Here is a 16,962-nt window from a genome sequence, read left to right on the forward strand (position 1 = left end):
CCCGTCCTAGATGACCCCCCCCCCCCCTCCCCCTCCCCACTTCCCTCACGAGAAATTTCGGGGGGAGGACGACTTGTTTTGACCCCCTGTACCCCTGAAGACTTTGGTAAAAGCCAGTTGTATTGTGCAATTAGTTTGAACATTTCGCTAATGCTTCAAGCATAACATCACCCTGCCGTTGTAACATAAATGTTATGCTTATGTTCAGATTTATTATGTTACCTGACAGTATTACCTCGAGCATTTTAATAACGTTAAATTTCTAAAATTACTTCAACGTTATGCCTTGAACATTGTAATAATGTTGCAATAAAGATGTTACCTATGACGTTGCTTTGCGGGTACTTCTTAACATTATAATAATGTTTACATTTTTACATCTCATTAATGTTCTGCCGTGAACATGCCCTGAACGTTATTATAATGTTTCAATTTGTACATTACTTTAATGTTGAGTCCTGAGCATTTTAATAACGTTACCATTTCTAACATTGGTGATAAGTTGTTTCCTGAACATGTCCTGAACGTTATTATAATGTTTGTATATTTACATTACTTTAATGTTGAGTATGAGCATTGTAATAACATTAGTATTTCTAACATTGGTATTAAGTTGTTTCCTAAACGTTAAATAAATGTTGGGAACAAAACGTTAACATACATGTTTGTTTTCAACGTAAAAATAACGTTTCTAACATAACATAAACATTGAATGTTTTTTTTAAACGTTACATAAACATTGCCTCGTAACATTTAACATTATTTAAACTTTCACAACTTCCAGATAACGTTATTCTAATGTTCTGTGCTACTTGGGACATTGCATGGGGAAACAACCTTCCAACGGTCCCGTGCCGTCGCTATTGGGTCAAAGTGCTCAACAGATAGCTGTTTTCGTTTCCCACTAGATCCAGCAAAGTGAAATAGACAAGGTGATTCAAACTTCGCAAGTAACGGCGGCCAGCGATTGACCAAAATTGCCGGGGCCAACATAAATGTGTCTCCACCCTTGTGGCCGACGCGCGTGAATTTAGGTTTTCTACCGAAGAAAGGAGCGGAGTGACAACGCGGCTAGTACACTCTAACGCGGCTTCGAAAGACACTAATAAGCAGAGAATTGTGAAAGGGAGAAACTTGAATCAAGCGGGCGGGAAAGCGCGTGTTCGGCCATCGCCGTGGGATTGCGTGGGATGTGTTTTCGCATTCGTCGGCGGCTATAGACGGGAGCTTCAAATTCCCGCTCCGTCTGCAACTGAACTTCGACTTCTCGCGTTTAGCGCGTCGGCGTGGGGCCGTCGAAGGTTAACTCCCGCTCACGAGTAGCCGTCTGCTTGCTTGCGTCTGTTCAGCAAGTGGTCTGGCCCGCCTGCGAAACTTTGCATATCAGGTAGCGTCAAACGGGGGTTAAGAATAAAGAAGGTCGGGACGAGGCGGCGAAGCGGTGTAAAATACAGGAAAAACGCCGGTCTATCCGCGCCATGGTCCGTCGTATGAAGCGGACCACGTGCATCCGAGCGTCATATCGTCGGGGCTTTTAATGCATTGTTTCCATGGGGAGTTTGCCGGGACCGCAGTGATCTGTCGTAAGAAACGGGTCGTCGTAGGTCCGGGGGACGCAAGATGGTGGTTCCACTGTAGTGTCTTTTTACATTTTTACTAATGTATTGATTTAATTAACTTCACCTCTTGCGCATTACTGGGCCGATACGAGACAACACACTTCTCGCGTTGTGGAAAGATTTTGCTACGTACACGGAAAACACAGCTGACGCATAGAAAACGTACGGGGAGCTTCTCTGTGCCGCGAAAAGTTATTCCAAGTTGTACCGCGATATGTTTTAAGAGAAAAATCAACGCAACGTCTTTCTTAAGAGCGAGTTCATTTCGACACATCCTCGCACTGCTCCAAGAGCTCCACCGTTGGTTTTCGGCATAACTGAGGTTGAAAACGGCGGTGAAATGAGGGAAAGGGTATACCAGCTGTGGTCTATTTTGTTTCAAATGCTAAGGAAGGCTCAGCTGCTACGAGACTCAGCCGTACGTAGCACCTTAGGGGCCCGGGCTGTCCGTCTCCTGTCGTCGTCTCATGTCATAAATCAAGTTTTCAAACCATGGTCATAAAACAGGTGTTTGATACATAAAGCCAATTCAGAATACACTAACATGATTTAAACCAATTTAAAATACAGGAATAATCAGGATTTAATTGTATTAATAACAGAAATTTCTTAAATTACATCTCGAAATTGCTTTCAAAAGTCAGGTTTTTTCCTGCAAAGCATACTTCTTAGCATGCTGCGGCGTATGACAAGAAGACAACTTACGGCCAGTCTGTATCTCATTTAATTGCTTAAATCCGATGCAACGCAAGAGAGGGCGCCACCGCCTCAGCAAGCGCGTGATTGCTCCTCCCACCGGCGCTTCTCCGGCGCCCAATCAGCGCGCGCCGTGGGGCAAGAGACAGAGACTTAGGTACAATGTTTGAATACACTTATGCTCTGCATTCTTCGCCCCTCCCCAGGTTTAACGTTAGTGACGACGGCCTGGGATTTCTTTTCTTTATAAATTACCTCTCTAATCAAGTTTCTTTAAAGTCTTTAAAGGCTGTGACACGCCTGCGAAAATTAATTCACATTAGTCTCGATGCACATCTGCGCGGCAGGAAAAGGGCCAATAGGAGTAGTTTCATAGCAAAACAAATCCTTTTGCGAAGATCCCGTACTGTGTATCCGTTGCGTGAGGTGCGCATGCGTGCCCCGAAAACTTTTTTTTTTTATGGCGAACAAAGAATTAAGATTTTATCCGTACCATACAAAACATTGTTCGTTCTTCTCCAATTTGTTTACCGCGAGTGGTCGTGTGCTGTGATTTCTATGCGCAATATAAATCCGAAAGTGGTCAAAATTAACTAGAAGGCCACTTAATACGCCCTCACTCATATTCATTCAGATGTCGGTTTCAGCACTAATTTATTTACATTTATTTACATGGTACTGCCGACCGCTAGTACAAGGTCCTTGGCAGGAGGAGGCGGTTAAAAAAAAATGCCCTTAAACTAAATTTATGCCCTATTTTATTGTATAAAAGTTACATTCCAAGTCCAGACCCCGGCGACACATTGAGAAAATAAATTGTTTCCACGCCCGTCCTTTTGTTAAACGAAGGAATGCACATACACGTACACATATTGAATATATACGTACGTGTGTGTGTGTGTGTGAGAGAGAGAGATAGAGAGAGAGAGAAAGGGAGGAGATAGAGAGGGAGAGAGAAGTAGATAGATAGATAGATAGATAGATAGATAGATAGATAGATAGATAGATAGATAGATAGATAGATAGACAAGAATATTTTGAGGCAAAGTGAAAAGGAAATAAAAATAACATGCCTTGGCCTGCGCCACTAGGTATAGCAGGCTAGACAGACAGACAGACAGAGGATTGGCAGAAGACCCTGGCCGATTACAACGCCAACCGCAGATGTGCTCCTCATACGACGTGTCACGCTTCCCCACACATTTGCGTCGTAGACTTGCAACCGTGTGCATCTCCCCGTTCCAAACTTTGGGCTTTCTCTCGTGGCTCTTCTTTGACGGTTCTGTTCCCGCTGTCGCAGTTCCAAGCTTCTGTGGATTCTGCCTGTTGAGTTCGTCATCATCAACATCATCATCCCATTTAAGTCCATTGCAGGATGAAGGGCTCTCCCCCTGACCGCTCCTGTACTGCTCTGCCCGAGTCCATTCTTTGTCTTCCCCTTCTTCTATACCCGTACCCAGCCGGCGGTTTATTCGAACTAGCGTACAGAAGAACTTCTTTGCCGTAGGCTCGCTCGCCCGGTTTCGACCGTCCCCCCGATCGTCTGTCACCCGCGCACTGAATGCATGTTTACGCCAAGGACTCACCGGGGAGGAGCCAACGGAAGCGCGCGCGCCGTCTCCGTTTCAAGTATCACACCTCGCAGGTGTGCGGCCTTGGTTCCCCGATCATTGCGAACGTTGTTGCCATGGGCCCTGAGTGCGAACCCGCCTACAAGCCTGGACCCCTCGACCCTCGCCGGAATTAGGCGCTTTCACCCGCACAGTTGCCCCCGCTCTGCGCGACGCTCAGGCGACCATACCGCGTCTTTCAAGATGAAGTGAACAATGATGGTGAGTACCCCCCCCCCCCCCCCCCCCCCCCCCCCCCAAGCCTCAACTTTAGCAAGTCTCCTTTGCCATTGTTGCTTTTCCGGTTTTGTATGGTTTCAAACTTCGTGGGTGCTTCTTTATTTTTTTCTTGCGCATGGCAGTCATCATCCGGTCGCTTTTCTGTTTCGGTTCGCCCGGCGAAATTCCCATTTGCTTTTTATTTATATTTCCCCAATTTCCACTCCTCCTCTTCTTGGCTCAGTGTGTTGCCCCTAAGCCTTTCCCCGCTGTTCAATAACCGCTTTTATTTCCATTTATCAAATAAATTTTGGCTTCCTTTTCCTTTTCATTATTTGTGTTAATTGGCTTATCTGAAATCTGTGCGTTGACCAAAAATGCCGCTCAAAAGTCTTTTTTTTTCCAGGATTCTCTTTTTTTTTATTTTCCACCGTATCACTCACGGGCTTTAGTCGTCCATTGTTCAAATTCAGTTCCTCCGAATGCACTTTTTTATAGCTAAATTTTTACCAACTTGCTTTGCTCCCGAAGTGTACGGCAAACCATTTGAGGTCACTTTATAAGCTGCCGATTCATTCATCATTTCTCGTCACTCATCATTGCCTTTCATATGCAGGTTTGGAGTCTATAGACCCGTGGTTTATCCAGAGTTTCGATTTTGCGGGTGTGTCGAAATACTGCTGGAGGGGGGCGGGGGGTATAAATTCATGGGTGGGTTGCTTGTGGTTGTGAAATCTTTCTGGGGGGGGGAGAGTCTCGAAATCCTTATGAGGGGGTACGTGTTAGGAGATCGTTTCGGGGGGGGGGGGGGGGGGGGAATTCCCGCTATAGACTATTTTGTATGCTCGGCTGGGTTACCTGTTTTCCACGTTTGTACCCCACTCTTTCTTTTCCGGTTTTCTATACAAGATTGTTATTGTTCTTACGTGTTTTACGAAATAAACGCCTCAGTTGATGTCGTTATTTAACGCGCGCCCTCTCCATGCGTCTTTCTTCGCGCCCTAGCTTATTTTTGCTTGAGCTAAAATGTTGAAGTGAATTCAAATACTCCGTGAAGGAATTCCAATCTGTTAATTCAACCTGAGATATGAACTCTATTGCGCCCCACCTCAAACGAACGGTTTTCTAGTTTTTACTTTGCCCTTCCTCTATCCGCAACTTCTTCCCCCCCCAAAACGAGTAAATTTAACTCCCAACCATGCGTTTTCCCGTGCTATTGCCCAGCCGACCGTGTAGGCCATTTATCCACATATTTAATGTTCTCATCTCGAGAGCAGTCTAGAGCTGATTCCTTTACATTACATTTACATGCTTTGCTTTACATCTTTACATCGACGTCACATTTCCTTATGGCGCAGTGGTATTATAGTTTCAGTGTTATACGCCGCAGCGTACACAAGCCTCTTGTTGCGAATTCAGGCATAACAAAGAACTGCCCTCTTGTGTAAGCGGAAAAATTTTCTTTCCTGGTGTCTTGTTTTATTTACTTTTCTTTGTCGATTGCATCTGAGATCTATTGCTCGCGCAGTGGTGCGATCCGATGCTATGTTTTTGATCGCATTTCATGCGCTCTCTTTCCTTGACGCGCGCTTATGATATGTGTATGTCTTTTGGCGTATTACGTACAATGCGCGCTTTTAAAATATTGAGAGGCAGAGGAAGGGTGAGGTAGAGAATCATTTATTCCGGCAACCGCGACCGAGCTGTCATCCGAATCCACGATGACGATGACGATTATGATGATATGGGGGTGATGAAGTCGAATCTACTAGTCGATAGAATGATGATAAGTATGTACAAGAACTGCAGCAGTCAATGCGTCGACCGGAACGAAAATTCAAAGGTGCGACTGGAAGCGGAAACTGCAGCCCTTGGGAAGCGAAGGCACGGTGAAGCCGAGAATCGTTTATTCGAGCAACTGCGACGGAGCTGCCATCCGAATCCACGATGACGACGATGATGATTATGATGATAGGGTGCATGATGATTTGAAATAATTTACTTGTCGATAGAACGATGATGAGCATGTACAAGAAGTAGCGGACAATCTGGGGAGCGTACATAGCGGTTCTCACAACATGACCGCTTCGCGAGAAACGTAGGGAATACTGGAAGGCCACCAGGAGCCGAAGTAAACTAAAAGTAAAAACATTGGTGAGACGAAATAAATAAACGCGGAACAATCGGCAGCGTGTTTATTCTAGTATCTGCTGGACCAGAGCCTTCCTGAGCTGGCACGCGCGCGCCATTAAGCATTGCAGACTACCGCCTCATGTCGTTTCAGATAATTGTGTCTCCGACTGCCCGTCGTGTGGGGTATGCACCGCGGGGACCGATAAAATATACTACGTGATTTCGTAGTGATTTTCAACTTGCTCAAAACGTGCCAGGGCGCATATAACTGACGTATTTCTGCATTCTTTGCTTCTTACACCCCTTCAACGCTGATGCTGCGTCGTTGGGGCCTATTTTGATAAGAGCTGCGCATGACGCAGCCTTTAACAAGCAGGCAACCAAAAAATGGCTGACGATTACTATACTCCCCAATGCGAAATTTGTGCGCAGCGCGAACTGTGGTCTTCTCGGTCACGGCGCATAGCTGCTGTGTCTCAGGAAGTGATCGCGTGATCAGCGAACGCACGACGGAGCCCGCTACTCTGCCGTTATCTCGCAGCACGTCGCCGCCGGCGAGAGAGAGAAAGAGAGAAAAAAACTTTATATTCGCAGTACTTCGGTAGTCGGTCACTCTAGTCCGGGGCTTCCGTTGGCCGACGTGTTGCTCTCGTTGCCCGGTCCGTGAGCCATTTCTGGCAAGATGGATGCCGGTTGAGAAGGGTGGCCTCTGTTGTTTGGTGTTATGTTCTTCATGTCGGGAATTTGTGTGCAGAACCACATCGTGAGGAGTGTATCTCCCGTCTGATGACAGTGTGGCCATTGCGGTGTTGGGTAGTCCCTCATTCGTGCACGTGGGAGGGTCGCGGTACCCTCCAGCCGAGTGACGATCCGCAGCGTACGTGCTGGTGGTGACGGTGACTGACCGAGAACTGCTGTTATAGTGAACTAGCGGAGCTGCTACTGCTGTGCTCGTCGGTATTTATTGGCCAGCCGTGCACAATGTTTCCCACCGAGCCTGGCGGGACCACCAAACATATATAGTGGCCAACGAAGATTAGGGTCGGGGGGGCACACACTTGTCACAGGTAGATATAGGGTTGCGTGAACTAGAAGTGTGTTTACCTATAGCTGTGTCTGTTATCTTCCTCGTCCTCGTCGTTCTTGCGCTGGTCATTTTCTGTCACCATGAACCAATACCAACTCGCCCAGCTTGCCATCTTGGTGTCCTGTGAAGCTGTCGGAGTAACACCTCCATTCTTGTGAGCGAGGGATGAGGGGCAAGAAGTCTCTTCCGTCAAGCCGCAGCATTTCCCTGTGGGTGGTGTGCAATGAAGGGGGTGAGTGCGACCGGCTGGCTCCCGTACTTGAGGGTGGCAACCAACCAGTGGAGGTGAACGGCTAACGCGTGCGCGGCAATGTTCCCCCGGTCTGTCCGTGACGACCCGAAAACCATATGATCTGTGCCCCTTCACGCGGATGATTCGCAATTATGCGAAGGGCCCGGCGACGTACCGTGCCTCTGATAAAATTTCGGCAGGCCTCTTGGGAATCAGTCATTGTCATTGCGCGAGGACGCGCAGGGAGGGCGATGGCGACCTTCTCCGCGCGAGTCGGATCAGTGGTTTTGATGGATTGCCATTGCCATGGGGTTACCGTTGCACGAGCAGGCTGCTGCTGTGGTTACACCATTGGATGGACCGGCACCGTCCACGCAGATTGTAGCATGGTGGGAGTCCCACGTTTTGGAGAGGTATTGGGCTCTAAGTGTTCTGCGTACTTGATCGTGTTCCGGATGCATGTGTCTCATGAGGAGGAGACGGACGTGAATGCATTCTCTTGTTTCCTGGGGGATGTCGAACCGATCTTGCACTGTGGTCAAGAGGGTATCCAGTTGATGGCTCTGCCTGTTTACGCCCTCGGGAGGCGCATTTATTGCGCGATTCTTTGTGCATCTACGAGCTCAAGCTTACTCCCAGAGCCATCAGGTGCTCGTTGGATGTAGACATTGGCAGGCTCAAAATTAGTTTGATGCACTTACGGAGACGTCGGAGAGCCCGATCTAGTCTGTCCTCCTCTCTGGGTTTGACGTTCAGAAAAGGAACAACGTACGTGTATCTAGAGGCCATTAATTACACCAGTTTAGTGGTTCTTCATTCTTCCCCGGTTTTTGGAGGTCACTCGCCTGATCATCAGATCAGGGCTACCTGGTTGGCCACCGCTATAAGGCCACCGCTGCGCTATAAGGCCACCGCCACCGCTGCGGTGTTGTGTGTCATTTTGAGAAGTGCACGCCGAGGACACGGATATCCTGTCTGTTGGGGATATGCATGCATGAAATCCACGTTTGATCGGGTCTTGTTTGGGGCATTTGGGCTTCTTGAACTGGACCACCAGTAGTTCCAACTTATTCGGAGCACACTCAAGGCCGCGGGATCGAACGTTGGTCTGCACGATTTTTATCGCTCGCTGGAAGCTTTCCTCTATATATATATATGTCTGCCCTAGTTCCTTGATTTTACCATATGGTGATATCGTCCGCGTGCAGTGCGGGACGAATGCCTGGCACCTGGCTCAGTCTTGGCGGCAGATCCTTCATTGCCAAGTTTAAGAGCAATGGGTAAAGGACTGCACCCTGTGGTATGCCCTGCGATCCCACCTCAGTTACATTCGACTCGAGTCCCCCCCCTATGGTCAGCTTGGCCTTCCGTTAGTGTGAGAACGCGTTGATATAGTTGTAGGTTCTGGAGCCCCAATAAGCCTTCGCTAAGGTGCGTAGAATGGCAAAGTGCAGGGCGTTATCGAAAGCCCCTTTCAAATCAAGGGAAGCATCCCATGGTTGCATGCGGTCTGGGTGCAGCAGATATACGTCCCTGTAGACCTGTAGATGCGCATCGCCAGTGCATAGATGTGGTATGAAGCCAAACTATATAAGTTGGTCTGTTCCGTCGAGAATCCGTTGCAATCGATTGTTGATTACTCGCTCTAAAAGTTTTCCAGGCAGGATGTGAGCAAAATGGGCCTGAGATTATATATACGTTCAAGTCCTTTCCCGCTTTTGTAAATTGTGCTTGAACCTCCCGCGCAAATGTCACGTGGTTCGGATGAGCCCCGCAACGAGGAGTACGCGAAGCACACCGACCAGTTGCCTCACTCGTTGCTTAGCACTCACTCCTGAGTCACCTGAGTGCTGCAGTGCGCTGAGGCAGTACTCACTCGTGGGTTCTCTCGACGGCAGCGATGGAAAGCCTCTGCGTCGGCGGCGCGAACTGCGCCTCATGAAGGGACCGCACGTCATCGTCGAGCGCACAACGACACGCGCTGCTATGACGTCATCTCTCGGTGCGTCGCCACCGCCCAGCATGTCTCACTGCCATAGAGTTAATACTACACTGCCCCCCCCCCCCCCCTCCCACTTTCGCCGTACGTCGCCCCCATGGTCGCCCCCGAGGAGCGTTTCGAGCGGGCTGAGCATACTGCCCTCCTGCTCACACTTTCGCCAAACTTTCCTCCGCCGTTTTCTTTCTGTCTTCGTTAGATGGGTTACGACGCGGACGCCGATGTCAAACCATAGTTGCGGCTGCGCACCGAAACAAATTTTATTCACGCGAAAGAGCATGCATGCATGTACTACATTCAATCAAAATGATATCTACCTGACATGGTGGTTTCCAGCTTTCGGTTTCGGTTGCAGATGTAGAATTTTCGTGATTTAATGCAATTTGTTTCTACGCAAAGAAACTTTGTAGAAAATATACCAAAGTTTTAAGTAGTTTTCAGTGTCTGTTTTAAAAGTCATTTTCGGTTTACTACGTCGTAGTTTCTCTAGCTGCTGCGAGGTGGAGACGGGCGCGTCTCGGAAGCGAGTGAATGATCGGTGGGTTTCGCTGTGTTTTGGAGGCGATGTTGAGTGTGTTGTGCGTGCTGTGGATTACCCGCAACCACTTCTGACCCATGCCGGTTCTAGGAGGAACCACAACCGCCCCAGTTCGTCCCCGTTAATGGTAAGCGAACCGGCACAGCCCCCTTGCGCGCCCGTGGTCCTTGGTAGGCTTAGGGTCCCCGGCGCGAAGCCGGGCGGCCCCGGCGGCAGTTCATTGCACCGCGCTGGTCGCTGCACGCTTCCCAGCGCTGTGCTTCGGCGGTGAAACAATGCAAGACAAAAGCGTGACATCGCTGCCATGTCGTAGTGGCACGGTCGCCAGGCCGTGTCCCGTCACCCGTCGGGCATTGGCTCTGCCTTTCCGTTTACGCGGACACGGAGATCGCTCGCGAGTGCGCCGAGATCGAGCCAAGATTCCCGTTGGCCTTCGCGCTGCGCGGCCGCCGCGTTTCTTTGTTCCCCCTGCACAAGTTCCTCGAGACCTGCGCGGTGTCTTATTGAGCGCTCGCCGTTTCCGCCTTGGGAGACGCATTCGTTCCTCTCTCGTTTGAGTCGGACGTGATCTCTTGATGGTCGAAGTCGGCAGCTCGACCCGTAGTTGAATGCCGCAAGCGCGGCGGATAGTGATTCGTCACGGCATCGGGGTTGTTGCGCGGGTATTGAATGTTCCTGAATTGAGTGCTGGCGTCACTGTGGCGTTGTCTTTCGAGCGCAAAAAGCGTGTTTATCCTTTTTCATTCACTCGCAACGACGAAGGACACACCAGCCGCCGCGACCCGAGTAGGTCTGTTCACGCAGGTTCCGTTCATTGTGCGCTTTGACCTCGCTGTGCAGTAGGCACACTGGGCTTTTACGTAATCCGCCTCCGCACGACTGCGTCCCGGGACGCTTGGCGACAACGGGAGGCATCTGGGACGAATCATGTTGCGGCGGCGCGGCGCACACGTCTCGTCACGATGACCTGTCACACACCCGCCCGCCCTAGCGATCTCAGCCGCTGTTTATAACTGTACGCGTTCCCAGCCTTTTCGCAACGATTTTTTTCTTAGGGCAATGTGGTTTGGAAAAGCGTTCGGGTTGATCCGTGGTTATCGCACGCTTAAACGATACAGCATGCTATCAGCTAAGTATGTCTTCAAGTGCGCGCACCAAATCGCGGGTTCGATTCCCGGTCGCGGTGGTGGCAGCTTTTCTGACGGAGACGAAATGCAAAAACGGCCGTGTGTCGGGATTTCGGCGCACGGTTAAAGATCCCCACGTTACAGTGCCTATCTAGGCCACTGTGCCCAGGTGTTCAAAATGAATCCGGAGCCCTCCGCCCCCTCTTCTCCGCGTTAACTCCCCCAAATTTTGAAACTTTGAAACCACCTGCACGTCGTAAAAGCGGTAGGCGGCATTTGTGTGAAATAGAATGATTCGGGCACCTTCGCCCTTAACAAGTGGTCTGATACTTTGTAAGGCAAGTGGGAAGCTACTTTGACTGCTTGTTCCAGTTGGTGTTGGCGTTCGAGCGCAATAGAACAGCGGTCAGTGTTAATGCGCAGAGTTGTGTTGATTGATCGGCAGTTCTGGAAAGTGACATTTGAGTACAAGCTTGCGCCTTCTGCCAGCGAACAACTGTTGCTAAGGTTAAAGTACCTTCGCCTTGGTTCTTTTAAAGGAAACCTCGTCTGCTGTCGTGCTGTGCGCTGGCATATTCGTAACTTCCATTTTTGACACTGTTGTTGTGACTTTTTTCTATTTATTTACTTTTTGCCAGGAAATAAGACACGCAAAATGGCATCAAACGAAAGTGGCTGTGACATCTTTGCCCTGGGTTTAATTTTGTATAATTGTATTATGTATAATTTTGCTGCCGTATGTAGGGTCCACATTGGCAGGTTACGCAGGTTTTTACCCTTGTACAGCGAGTTCTTTTTTCCGCTGGATGATGCACGTGTTGTATTTCCCCCCCTTAAAATTTCAGGAAAAAAATTTGCGGGAAGTAACTCCACTCAAAGTGTGCTTATAAATTTCACGTTTTTTTTTACAGTATCTGCTTGAGTCGTTTGCAATGAAGAGCAAAATTTAGTGTGTTCTGAACACTCGAAGCGAGCATTGTTATTGAGGTAGAGGTTGGAAAAATCAGCCTCAAAGTGTACCTACGTGCACAATTGTAGCAGAAATGTGGGTGAGTGCATTCTTTGTGGCGGTCTTCCTTTCGCCTGCAACTAGACCACGCTTGCCACCCGCGTCGATGCCGCCTAGAGTCAAGCACACTGCTTGGCTACCTCAATGGGGTCCCTTCTCAGTCACGCCCAGACGAAATTTTCATCTCAAGACTCTTGCCAATGCTGCTCTCACTCCTCACATATTGAAATGGATTCACCTCGGGAGGTCAGACACCTTCTCTTGCGGATCTAAACCATTTAATCTGGCACTGCACTGCATTTGCTGACCGCCGCCATATTTTAGAAAGTGCACTCCCCCATGGTTCTTCACCAGATGATCCCTTATACCATGATCCCCAATTCCTCACCGCCAGGCGCTTCTTTTCCTTGAGAGCGGTCTGGCACAAGTAGTGTGAGTTGGGGTCTACAACGAACTTGGTACCTTAAACTGGACCATTAGTTCCTCTATTGGAAGTTGCATACATGAGATACATATACACGACAGATACAACTTATAAAGAGTGTAAAATGTACACATCTAACAAAATGTTACATCACACATATACACATGAAAAGCCACATAAAATTCATCATATCATCGAACGTTATGTAGATAGTGCTAAAGTCGTAGTTGAAAACTTACTCCCACACTTGTCGCGTTATCGGACTGAGGACTTCACCTCCTGAAGGCGCCATAAAAATTATGCCAACAATAAAAATGCTTATCCTCCTCCTCCCCTGTCTTTTCGTGCTTCCTTTAGCGTGGCTTGCTTTTCTTCCTTTTTTGCACAAGAAGAAAAAGACAGGAAGTGAATGTGTTTATGAATGGGGGATGGAGGGGGAGGTAGCATGAGAAAAAAACTAGCCCGAATCTTGTTTATTTTAACCCTTTGCGATACAAAACTTTTGCCCACTTTCTGGCTCAGTGGCTAAGGCGTTGTGCTGTTGAGCACGAGGTCGCGGGTTAGATTCCCGACCGCGGCGGCCGCTTTTCTGATGGAGGCGAGAAGCAAAAACGCCCGTGTGTACGAGATTTCGGCGCACGTTAAAGAACCCAAGGTGGTCAAGATTAATCCGGAGCCCTCCACTACGGCGCGCCTCCTAGCTCAGGTGTAGCTTCGGCGCATCAAACCCTACAATCAATCAATCGATCGATCGATCGAGACACAAGCACAATGCTCGACGCAATAACACGGCGCCCTGAAAGAGACATGCTTCAAGTAACTACTTTATTAAATAATTCATAAAAGGGCTCCTCAGCATGCCGTGTGGCTTGGTTTTGATCAAGGGACGTTTATTCCTCCCTCCCTGCTATTCCCATTTCCCCCTCTGGCCAACCGGCCTTCCCTTTCTCAATAAGGGACTTTACTACTGCTACTACTTTTATATCCGCATGAAGCATCTGGAGATTACTTTGGGTGGGCAGCCTTTTGAGCATTTGTTTTGCCACAGCTCATAAATGAAGGGTGGTGGTCACTAGAGCCACTGAATGAGCTTATCTAGCGGCTCTGGTGGTCTTGTGCTGTCAGGGGGAAACCCTGGCTCTGTTTATTATGCATTGGGAAATCGATGACCTGCTGATCCCACCATTTTGTCCATTTTGAGATGTATGGAAAAAACTTGTTGCCTTTTCTTTGTTGTAAACATAGAGATCACTTTCCGAGAGCCTTCGTAGCCGTCACTACCTTCATGAATGCTAGATTATGAAAGCAGTTTACAAGTTACAAGATAGCATCTTTTAAAAATTTCTGGCCTGCTCTTGGGAAAAGTAAACTAGGCCTAGGCCATCTATTACTCTGCCATCAGTGCGAGTACCCACTGTTAGGGGGGCCATGAAGACAAAATACAGCTTCGTTCAGGTTGAAGAAACTAGCCCTTGGTAACTAAGTCAGCCTCATTGTAGCCATGAAAGATGGTTTTTTACGACGAAAAAGGGCAAAAAGTATTGAGAAACCTTAAAATCTTGCACTACAGTGACGTTACCGTACTTTCGAGCATATAACCCACCCCTGCATATAATCTGCACCCCCATTTCAGCCTGCCAGAAAAGAAAAAAAAAAAGAATCCTCACATACTGCCCACACATTTGATACAGGAAAGGCTTCACCAAAGTTAATGGTCAAGCAACACATCACATACTATGTAGACAGAAAAAGCGAGTGTTGTGACAGCATTGCATTATGGAAAACCAAGTAGGAACATTGTGCTGAACAGGTTAGTTAAAGAGATAATGGCAGCCTACGCTTTAAAACAGGTCATAGTCGTGTGTTGCGTGCCTGGACACAGTGGCATTCCTGGTAATGAACTCGCAGACCAGAGCACCGCTGTGGCAGCACTTCACTGTAGCGTCGACGTTCAGCAGCTTCCCTATCTTGACTGGAAACCATTCATCCGAAAGGCAATCCGACAACGCTGGCAGCAACACTGGAACACTCAGACAGATAACCAACTCCACCCTATAAAACCCCAATTAGGCAGCTACTACACAGAAAAACACAACAGAACAACGGAAGTATACATGTGCAGATTACGAGTAGGCCATACATACGCTACTCACTCGCACCTTCTGCAGGGCAAACCACCGCCACAAGGCGACAGGTGCGGACATCGCCTATCCGTCAGCCATGTCTTAGTTGAGTGTGGGTACTTCCACAAGGCAAGGAAAAAGCACTTCCGGGAACTCTACACTCACGCGATTCCACTTCATCCCTCGATGTTTTTAGCTGATCAACCCTTAATTTCAAGTAAACGCCTTTTTGCTTACCTGGGAGACATTGGCTTTTAAACCGCATATCATACCACGTGTAACCTCGGGGCCCTTCAGAGTGGGAGGAAGCTATGAGTGTCTATTTATTCTTTACTACATTCTTACCCTGCCATTCCCATTTCCCCAATTTTATTGTTGTTTTAAATGAGGGGCTGTATACACCCCCACACTAACCTCTTTTAAAATCGTCACAGTTACAGCACCATTTTACTAAAAGCATCATTCAAAATGATCAACCATTGCGTTGGCGCTCTTTGGCCATTGTTGCCCTTGCGCCATAAAACAAACGGATACATACAAAAAGCGTATATTTAGCAAGACCAATACACTGACTTGACTGCAAGGCGAAAGTCACAATTCACTAATAAATTTCAGTTGTTAGAGTGTGCTCATCGTTGTTTCTTGTCCTTGTATGTTTTGTGCAATCGCTACCATGGAAGGCTTGTCAGTGCTACTGCATAGGAGCTTCATGGCACAACATGCATTGCCGTGAAGCTTCACCAAATAAAAAATCCCGTGCATTATCTGCATTCCTACTTTGCCACTGAAACTATCGCATTTTGGTGCAGGTTAGACGCGTGAAAATACAGTATATGGGCAGGAGTGGCGTTATGTCAGCAAGCACTAAAGTGTGGTTATCAGTTTGTTGACCGCACGTTAGCATTCAAGTGACACAATCAAACGAAACTAGAGCCCCGCTGCAATTGGCCAGGCGTGCTTCTTTGCGGTGTCTTAGGTCAGTGTGTGCAAATTGCGCAATGAAGGTTCCGTCTGGTCATAGACAAGTTGCCGTGAAGTGGCCGGGGAGTTGCCACTGCTTCACCTGAAGTTTGCCGTAAAATTGGTATCGTTGTTGCGGGGCCAAAACGGCCTTTTTAAAGGCCAAGTGCACTCAAAATTTCAACCTCTTGAAAAGGTTATTTCCGTATAGTCTGACTGAAAAGCCTGCAAGATACAAAATGGGACAGCTGCTGAAATGCGCGTATCCGTGGTGTAAATGACCATCAAAAATAGGAGATTTAGAAACCGAAATTGAGAGGAGAGCGGCCATTACAGCCTCGCTGAAGTGACGTTCCAGCTGGCAAGCGAGCGGCTGCACGCGGCCGGCCGGCTGGAGAAAACTTGCGCGCAACGCTTTGCCCGGAGAAGCGTGCCCAGCTGAGCTTGAGAAGTATTCCTGGCTGGCCGTAGGAAAAAGTGCAGGTCCGGTTGCAATTTCACTTCCACTTCATGGCTGTTCACGCGGTGCGCCGGTAGGTGTAGCATCGCCTGCGACGAAGCTATTTTAGACGTTTCGAACTAGTTAGCCATGCATTTCATGGGGCTACCAGTCGTTCCCCAGTTGGTTTGGTGGTACGTACTGTACGTTCAAAGTAAACTTGGCCGAGGTTAAATTTGAGTGCAGTTGGCCTTTATCGAACCAAGCTCGTATTTTGTCTTCACGTACCTTTTAAATGGGGGACAAAGCTGAAAAACGAGTATCGTGCAATTCGCCGTGCACAGAGCCACCCGGAGGTGTCCAGGACTGGATAATAGCTGTGTGTTACGTCTTAAGGCTGATGTCCATTTCGTGAGAGGCCCAGAGCACAGCAGGTGCTTAGCGTGATTGAACTAGGGAAAAATTATACGCTGTGCAAAATAACGGTCGTTAAGGGACAGCTAACCACCCCGTATTATAAAAGATATTGTGCAAAGGTGTTGTGCTGTAAGCAAATGCACGCTTACTTGAATTTGCTTATGTAACACTTATTTACGATTTATTTACACGTACTTGACAAAGTATTAATCGACCAGATTTAGGGGAAATCCCCAAGGTGGAGTAAGTTTCTGCAAAGGAAACTTTCCTTTGTAGCCGTATGGCTGCATTGAGGTGGATGTCAAACTTTCCTTTCCACTTGACAAAGTA

At 48.1% G+C, this 16,962-nt stretch overlaps 1 protein-coding gene across 5 annotated transcripts in view; it reads left to right on the forward strand.

Moving 5' to 3' along the window:
* Positions 1 to 3,992: 3,992 nt before the first annotated feature.
* LOC144168858 (uncharacterized) overlaps positions 3,993 to 16,962 on the forward strand; it is a 95,650-nt gene continuing 82,680 nt past the window's right edge. For 2 of the 5 annotated variants that reach the window (XM_077697848.1, XM_077697852.1), the window contains exon 1: positions 10,081 to 10,260. The gene's annotated coding sequence lies outside the window, so the exon portion shown is untranslated. Of the gene's footprint in view, positions 4,148 to 10,079; positions 10,261 to 16,962 lie in introns of those variants that run through there. The other 3 variants (XM_077697851.1, XM_077697849.1, XM_077697850.1) reach the window with 3 other exon arrangements.

Source organism: Haemaphysalis longicornis, unplaced genomic scaffold (assembly GCF_048455015.1).
Source record: "Haemaphysalis longicornis isolate Haplotype H1 unplaced genomic scaffold, Haemaphysalis longicornis Haplotype H1 scaffold_2, whole genome shotgun sequence".
Lineage (NCBI taxonomy): Eukaryota > Metazoa > Arthropoda > Arachnida > Ixodida > Ixodidae > Haemaphysalis > Haemaphysalis longicornis.